The sequence below is a fragment of the Asparagus officinalis genome, chromosome 5 (assembly GCF_001876935.1).
Source record: "Asparagus officinalis chromosome 5, Aspof.V1, whole genome shotgun sequence".
Taxonomy (NCBI): Eukaryota; Viridiplantae; Streptophyta; class Magnoliopsida; order Asparagales; family Asparagaceae; genus Asparagus; species Asparagus officinalis.
In genome coordinates this window covers 96,260,688-96,269,575 of record NC_033798.1, presented here as the reverse complement: position 1 = coordinate 96,269,575, position 8,888 = coordinate 96,260,688, and the positions used below count along the sequence as shown (strand labels likewise).

At 36.5% G+C, this 8,888-nt stretch overlaps 1 pseudogene; it reads left to right on the top strand.

Annotated features, from left to right (window-relative positions):
* LOC109842212 lies at positions 1,496-8,519 on the top strand (annotated as a pseudogene).

Genomic DNA, 8,888 nt, shown 5'->3' with positions numbered 1-8,888 from the left:
TTAGTCAACTTATCAGTCGACTGATGTCATCAGTCGACTGATCAGTCGACTGATAACAGGTTTTCAGCCAGAACTGGTTTTTAAGTTGAATTTCAAGGCTCTATTAAAAATAACAAATAAATTCCAAAAAATGTAAAACTTTGGGAAAGTTTATAAACATGAATATGAACATGTTGAAAAAAGAATTTTTTAGATAGCTTTTACCATTTGTGAAAACACAGGAAAATTCAACAATGCTAAAATACATAGTTTTCAAACATGTTAGTTTTTGCTATTTTAGATCAAATGAGGTTTTGAACGCTTGTGTAACCTTTTTATGGACTTAACAAATGATGTTAATATGGTTGATATAGTCCAAAACATATTTGAATGTAATTTGCATAAAAACACTCATTTTCATGAAAATTCACAAATGAATTGTGTGTGCAAACTTGAGCTTATAGAATTAATCACACATAATATTATCCTATACTAAGTATACCCAAATAATCTTGATCTTCGATGTGGCTTGACTTGGTATACTAGCGAATAAAGCTTGAACTTGGATCTTCAACTGAATTTTGTTGGCTTTACCCACTATTCCTCCATCCTCCATTGGATATGACCGTTGAAGCCCAATTCCATCCATCCTCCAACAAGTTGTTTGCCTAGAATAAATACGAAAACAAAAACATTAGACAAACAATATTAGTGATAAATTGTTTGTTAAACATCATCAAAATAAGAAGGCCAACAATCTCCCCCTTTTTGATGATGACAAACAATTTTCTAAAAGATATATGCATGAATATATAGATTATAAATCATATGCATATAAATATGCATATAAACAAGGGAATGTGTATAAACAAGGGGATGTGTATACTCACAACATTTCTCACAATATTTTTCCCCCTTTGACAACATCAAAAATGGGAAAAACAAGAGAGCAGAAGCTCCCCTACCTATAAGCATTGGTGAGTAATAAATATATGGATTCTCCCCCTATTAAAAAGCCTGAAGGAATGGTTAGCCTTAATATATAAGCAGATAAGGACTGTGAAAACATAGTACATTGAGAAGAAATATGGTTCACAACTACATCCACACATGTATCCATAGGCATCAAAAAAAGAACATGACATACATAGCCAAAATGATGAGTTTTCCACAACTCATATATGTTCAAGTTACAAACCAAGCTAAAAAACAGACTACATAAACCATACAAATCCATAAGTGATGGTATCATACAAACATAAACCACAGAGATTCGCACAAAACACTAAAAACAAATATTATGATACAATGTTTTTCTAAAGTATAACCAAAATAGAAGTGATAACAATCTACATCATGTAGATGAAGGTCCTGGACCCTGTGAAGGCTTCAGAATGGTGAGGATCTCGGCAAGCTGGTGCCCCGAGCCCTCGACTTGATGTCCCAAGCCATCCACTCTGCCCACCAACTCCTCCTGATGATGCTCAATGCTACCTAATCGCCATGTACCCCAGTCATGAACTCAGATAAAGGATCTGAAGTAGGTGGAGAAGGGCGAGGAGGCCTATATGAGGCATCAGAAGATGATGAAGAATCATCGGATGCTAAGGCTCTGGAGGAAGCTCTGGAGAGGGATGCCTCTCAAGTGTGAACTGGGTAGCCGGAATACCCATACGATTTAGAGCGGCAGCATCGATAAATGGTTTAATTTTGATGAAGGGTTCGCCGAAAAGATCAATATCAAAGTGTTTAAATAGGGTAGTGAGAATGGCCCCGTATGGAAGGAATTTAGTGTGTTTAGAGGCCATGAAATCGAAAATGATTTTTCCCCAAAGGATACCCATAGAGCCGATAACTCCATAGATGGCACATGCGAGGTCTTAGGAATAATGATCGTAACCCCTAGTTTTGGGGATTAAATTATAACTCAGAATCCGCCCAATGACCTTAGCAAGGAAGGTAGTGTTGTGAGAGTCGAGAGGAGGTAGGTGACCAGGAAGAAGTACTAATGAGGAAATGTCAGGGTTTTCAAAGTCTATGTCAGCGAGATAGGTGTCTCCCCTAGGAATTCCAAGAATTTCCGCAAGTTCATTTGCGGTGAAAGAGAGATGACGACCCTTGATAACAGAAGTGATGATAGGAGTGCAAGGGTCAGTGGAGATAACTTGTAGATTCGCATAGAACAGCTACACAAGATAGGGATAATATGGGGGTGCATTAATTGAGTCGAAAAGGTGGTATAAACTAGTATCCTTAAGAACAGTAACAACATTTAAATGCTTGCACTCCTCATAGTTAATGAATCTACCAGGAAAGATTCTCAAACGACACAAAGACTGATATTTTTCAAGCAATGCAGGGGTAAGCAGTTGATTTTCATAAAATTCTATATTTGAAGCTGAGGGATTTTGGATACTAGGGTTCGGAGCAGGAGCCTGAGATGAGGAGGCTTTTCCTCGATTGGTTCTAGGGCGTTTATTGCCTTGGTTCATGATTATAGAGCGAAATGAAAGATTATATAACCGAAATAATTTCTAGACCTTGAAATCCTAACTGAGATAAACCCTAGACCTGAGCAAGAAGAAGAACAAGAGAGTGAAGGAGATTTATAGCCTCTAGTAGAGTTCCGAGCTCAGAAGATGACAGAGGTGCGGCGATCGCCGGAGAAGAAGATGAAGAGAGAGAGATCGGTCGACGGATTTGGGAAAAATCAGAATTAAGAGGGAATAGGAATAGTTTGGGGTATAAATTAAAGACCAAGGGCTGAGCTTTATTCTCAGAAAAAATTGAGTGGTCTGGATTTAGTAAGCAGAGCGGGTCAGATCTAGATAAAACAAAGCTCCGCAAGAAAAAAAATTCGTTTACCAACGAGTCCGTCAGTCGACCCATCAGTCGACTGATATCATCAGTCGACCCATCAGTCGACTGATATCATCAGTCGACTGATGTGCTGAAAAACTGTTTTCTTGTATTTTAAAACCTTTTTGAGATTTTATATCTTAATAAATATATGTAAAATTATGTACTCATAAAATCATTGATTAAACACATCTCAAGCGAAAAACTTCAAATAATATAAAATTTTCAAAAGAAAATATATATATGTATGTATGAAATTTTCGTAAAATCAATTTAACAATTCATCCTATAAAACAAAGCTTATAAAACGGAATGAAATTAATTTTGTTTTGGTACCCAAACATTTTTGACGCCGAAAGAGTTTGGAACATGACCCCTATCATTTAAATTCAAGGCCCTAGGGTTATGAACCCATTTTGGCGTATTTTGTGCACGGATATGGTCAAAACAAAAATTGTATACATGACCCATACGATTGCAATTTGTGAAATGTAGGGTTTTGAATAGTTTGCGTTGATCGAATTGTTGTGCACGTGGTTTATTTGCAAAAATAGGTTTTTCTTTGTTATCATTTGGCAAACGAGAATTTCTTTTCAAATCGAAACAAAACATGGCCAAATGACCAAAATGACCACAATATTCACATTTGTACGCATGAGCATATTTATGATTTACACTATGTGTTTGTTCATGTGTATGAGATGAAGAAGCTTGATGGGATGCACAATCATGAATAGGCTTGTTAAGCTTTTGTGCATTATGACAAAATTTGGCTATATGGCCTTTACGACCACAAATAGATCATTTATAAATTTTGTCATACATGTGTGCATAGTGAGTAGGTTTCTTAGAAGAATTATCATTGTACTTTACACACAAGTCCATAAGTTTTTTGTTATTGCAGTACAAGTGTTTAGTGTAGAATCTAAGGTCGATATGCATTTTTTCATTTGATTCAACTCATCATTGTGCATACAAGCATTGCTACTAGAAGTAGGATAAATATAATCATTTACCATAGAGTTTATTTTATTTTTACTCATCTCTACTTCTAACATGGCATCACATTTTTCATGAAGCAATCTAGCATTTTCTAATCTCAAAATTTTATTGCATTCTTTAAGATTTATATTTTCATTTGCAATGAGATCAAACTTAGCGACTAGTGTTTCATGAGAGGATTTCATATTAACATGCTTACTTTTGAATTCAATATAGCTATTGTATAATTTTTCAAATTCAAGCGCAAGCTCATCAAAAGTAATATCATCATCGTTGTCGAGCTCGCGTACCTCACTAGGGTTATCACCTAGTGGTTGTGTGCATGATGCTCTAATGGAACTTGAAGAGGAAGTCTCCAAAGCTTGTCGAATCACCTCCAAGTCCCCTTGATGTGCTTCAATAAATTTTCATAAGATGTAAGCACTATCAAAATAAACAAATTTGTTAGAAAAGGATGAGTGAAAAGCACTAAGTAAATATTCTAACAAAAGCTTGTTCATATTAAACATTCTTTTATCATCTTTACTCCACATGGATTTTTCCGAAGTGGGTACAATATAAGCGTCTTTAATAACTTCCCATAAACCGAATTGTTTAGATCTAACAAATATGTTAAATCTAGAACATCATTGGTCATAGGGGAAATTGTTTATTCTAGGAGCAACATTAGGATCATAGACTAAACAAGGTGAACAAAGCATGTCCATGATAAAAAATGAGCAAGCAAGATTACAATGAATCTTAAAACTAGATTAGCATAAAAAAACTTGGATCTTTAACTCAAGGTGATTAGACCTTAAATCAAAGAGCACCAAGCTCTGATACTAATTGTTAGACCCTAGAGGGGGTGGTTAGGGTCTTATGCTAATCTAATCCGACTCTATGCCAATTAAAACTAATTAACAAATTATTCTTGCAAGATAAATATATAATATGTTATAAGCAAGAATATGCAATATAAACAAAAGTAAACTGGAAGATAGTGTGCAAAAAGACAAACGCAAACAAACGATATGATTACGGAGTTCGGTCCCCACGACCTACGTCTCCGCTCCTCACCTCGAGGAGATCTCCACTAACACAACCCGATTTTCTATGCTTACCCGAATAATGTTTACACCTTACAATATGGTTTTCTAGTTCACCGAAAACTTCATAACTTACACACTAGTAATACACTTCACACCCTCTAAGTGTTGGCCTAGCCCGTGTCACCTTCCTCGAGTGCTCGGAATTACAACCTACCTCTAGGCTTTACTACCGACGTCACTCCTCTCGGAACCAACCCCGTCTCTCACCAACCACTTCTCTTGGTATCCAAGTGTAGTACAATGTGCAACTCACAAAAGGCTTAATTACAATAAAATGTTCTCTAACATGAATGAGAACTCAATGCAGGCTCAATCTCACAAATCACAATCCCACAACCCAATATGATGTATGAAATCCTATAAGCTCAATTAGGGTGTGTATGTGTGATAAAATGAGTATAAAGGAAATCAAACTCAAATAACAAACTAGCAATAATGATATATGAAAATCAAAAACAAATTGCTAGTATAAAGGAAATCAAACTCAAATAACAAACTAGCAATAATGATATATGAAAATCAAAAACAAATTGCTAGAGAATAGAGTTTGAGAAACTTCTCATGATATATGAAAATCAAAAACAAATTGCTAGAGAATAGAGTTTGAGAAACTTCTCTATTAAACACAATAAAGGTTGGAGATTATTGAGGATGAATTCCCCAATTGAAAGATCAAGCCACCTCTTGTAAACACAAACTTAATCACTTGAATAAACTTTAAAACCTTTTTTAAACTCTTGTTAAAACTCACTTCCAAAGATGTCTATTGCTGATGAGAAGTTAGGGGTTTATATAGGAAGAGAAAACAGCAGACAAAAACCCAAGCAAATCAGCAAAAATCTCCCAAAAACCAAGAAATAGATTCTGTACAAAACTAGCCGTTGGACAGCCTGTCAGTCGACTGACAGGAAGCATCAGTCGACTGATAAGCTGAATGTTGTATTCAAAAACAAGCTTATCAGTCGACTGAAAAATATTTTCCAGTCGACTGACAGAGTTAGTCGACAGAAACACAACAGAGAGCAACATAAATATTCCAGGCACTTTCTTCAGTCGACTCATCAGTCGACTGATTTTATCAATCGACTAATGTCATCAGTCGACTGATCAGTCGACTGATAATAGGTTTTCAGCCTGAACTGATTTTTAAGTTGAATTTCAAGGCTCTGTTAAAAATAACAAATAAAATCCAAAAAATATAAAACTTTGAGAAAGTTTATAAACATGAATATGAACATGTTGGAAAAAGAATTTTTCAAATAGCTTTTACCATTTGTCAAAACATAGGAAAATTCAACAATGCTAAAATACATAGTTTTCAAACATGTTAGTTTTTGCTATTTTAGATCAAATGAGGTTTTGAACGCTTGTGTAACCTTTTTATGGACTTAACAAATGATGTTAACATGGTTGATATAGTCCAAAACATATTTGAATGTAATTTGCATAAAAACACCTATTTTCATGAAAATTCACAAATGAATTGTGTGTGCAAACTTAAGCTTATAGAACTAATCACACACAATATTATCCTATACTAAGTATACCGAAATAATCTTGATCTTCGATGTGGCTTGACTTGGTATACTAGCGAATGAAGCTTGAACTTGGATCTTCAACTGAATTGTGTTGGCTTCACCCACTATTCCTCCATCCTCCATTGCTTGGATCTTCAACTGAATTGTGTTGGCTTCACCCACTATTCCTCCATCCTCCATTGGATATGACCGTTGAAGCGCAATTCCATCCATCCTCCAACAAGTTGTTTGCCTAGAATAAATATCCATTGGATATGACCGTTGAAGCGCAATTCCATCCATCCTCCAACAAGTTGTTTGCCTAGAATAAATATGAAAACACAAACACTAGACAAACAACATTAGTGATAAATTGTTTGTTAAACATCATCAAAATAAGAAGGCCAACACATGGGAGCAGTCAAATCCCTTGAATTAAGGGATTGGTTATCCTCATGACCATACCCAGCACGGGAATAGTCATTTCCCACGATTTAAGAGATTTGATCATAATTCTCCTCATGGCCATACTCAGTGTAGGAATGGTCACTTTCCATGATTTAAGGGAGTGATTACACTCTCCTTCTTCTCTATAAAAGGCCATGAGCAGCCATAGAGAAAGAGTCTTAGGATGAGACCTCTTTGAGGACGAATTACAGAGAACTCAAGACCATCTTGGACTCGAGATCAGCCTTGTTACAGGCACGCCATCGGCGGAGTCTTGGTCTTTGGAGATCGGACTTTTTGTCATTCAAGAAGACTGAATTCTTGGCATCTTCGGCCTACAAGCACAAGTACTTGTTTGGCCTCGGTTAATCGAACTCATCCAATCAAGCTTCTATTGTGTACTAAAGCTTCAAGCACTTGTTTGGCCTTTGTTGATCAAACTCACCCAATCAAACTTCTAGTGCATACTGAAGCTTGCCCGCAACTTCGATCGGATCATCCAAGGGAAGCAAACTCAGCACGAGCACCGAGGGAGGCGTCCTATTGCCACTAAAGACCCCACGTTAAACAAGGAGGGCATTCCCTCTGTTTCTGTTATAACTTTGATTCACTAGTTTGTAATAAGTTGTTCTTATCAATACAAACGAAATCCCCATTTTGGGAAATCAAATTTTACACCTACAGAGATTTTAGGCAAAAATCCTGCCCAAAACACGACCTTTGCGTTCGTGTTGGTTGAAATTCTAAATGCAAAGTTCACTCTGCACTTTAAATCTCAGATGCAGGGTTCATTTGTGCATTTTTGGCCTCTCAACAGAAGCATTTCAGCAACCATTCTTGGTTGGGTGTTTCAAACAAATCGCACCTCCTTCAATTTGCTTTGTCTTGGCCCTTATGTCGAATCACCATCACCATTGGGTTTATTGTACATCCTCAGATACTCAGAGAAGCTAGCAATGGCCATCAAGATGACGAAAGCTGAGAAGAAACCGATTTACAACAAGAAGCTATATAGCCTCTTGGATGAGTATAGACATGTTATGATTGATGTCGTTGACAATATTGAACTCGATCCTTCTTGCAACTCATCCTTTCAAATGGTTTAACATTCTAACCAAGATTAACAAGGGTACTGTTGAAATCATTACCCCAGTTAAATTGATCAAGAAAGGAGACAAAGTGAGTTCCTCTGAGGCTATCCTCCTTACCAAATTTGAGAGAAGGCCCTTCTCATACGGGCTTGTGGTTCTCTCTGTTTATGACAATAGATATGTTTTTAGGCCAAAGATGCTCAACCTCACTGAGGATGACCTCATTGATAAGTTTGCAGCTGGTGTTTCTATTGTTGCTTCGCTGTTGTTGGCTCTCTCTTACCTAACTCTTGTAGCTACACATGGGGTGTTCATCAATACCTACAAGAATCTTTTTGCTGGTGTTATTGACACTAAATACACTTTTATATAAGTTAAAGGAATATCTCAAAGATCCAAGCAAATTCACTATTTCTATCGATCCTGTTGTATTGACTGAGAATGTTGTTATTCCTGCTACCGAAGAAGAGGAAAAAGTCAATCCTACTAATGGATCTAACGATGATGACTTGGGCTTTAGCTTGTTTGACTAAGTTCATTATCGTCAAGACACAAAAGTTATCTTGTTTGGTTTAAGGAGATCAAAACTACCTTAACTATTTCTACGTGTCCGTCGGGAGTATGGGGTTAATCTTTACCAAAGGAGATCTCAAGGAAGTTAGCGAAGAAGTCGCTAAATACAGGAAGCAGAACTGCGACATAGAGCAAATTTCTATAATCAGATTCACGATGTCTTCAAAACAGATATAGTGAACCATCATTCAACAACAAATCTCAAATCAAATTGGGGATCCAAAATATTTTGAAAATTCGTTCCAGTCAACCGTGAACTTTCGAAAACTTTGGAGGGGTTCTGTAAGCTGTCTAAATATTATTACAGATAGTTGATTCTCATCAAACAC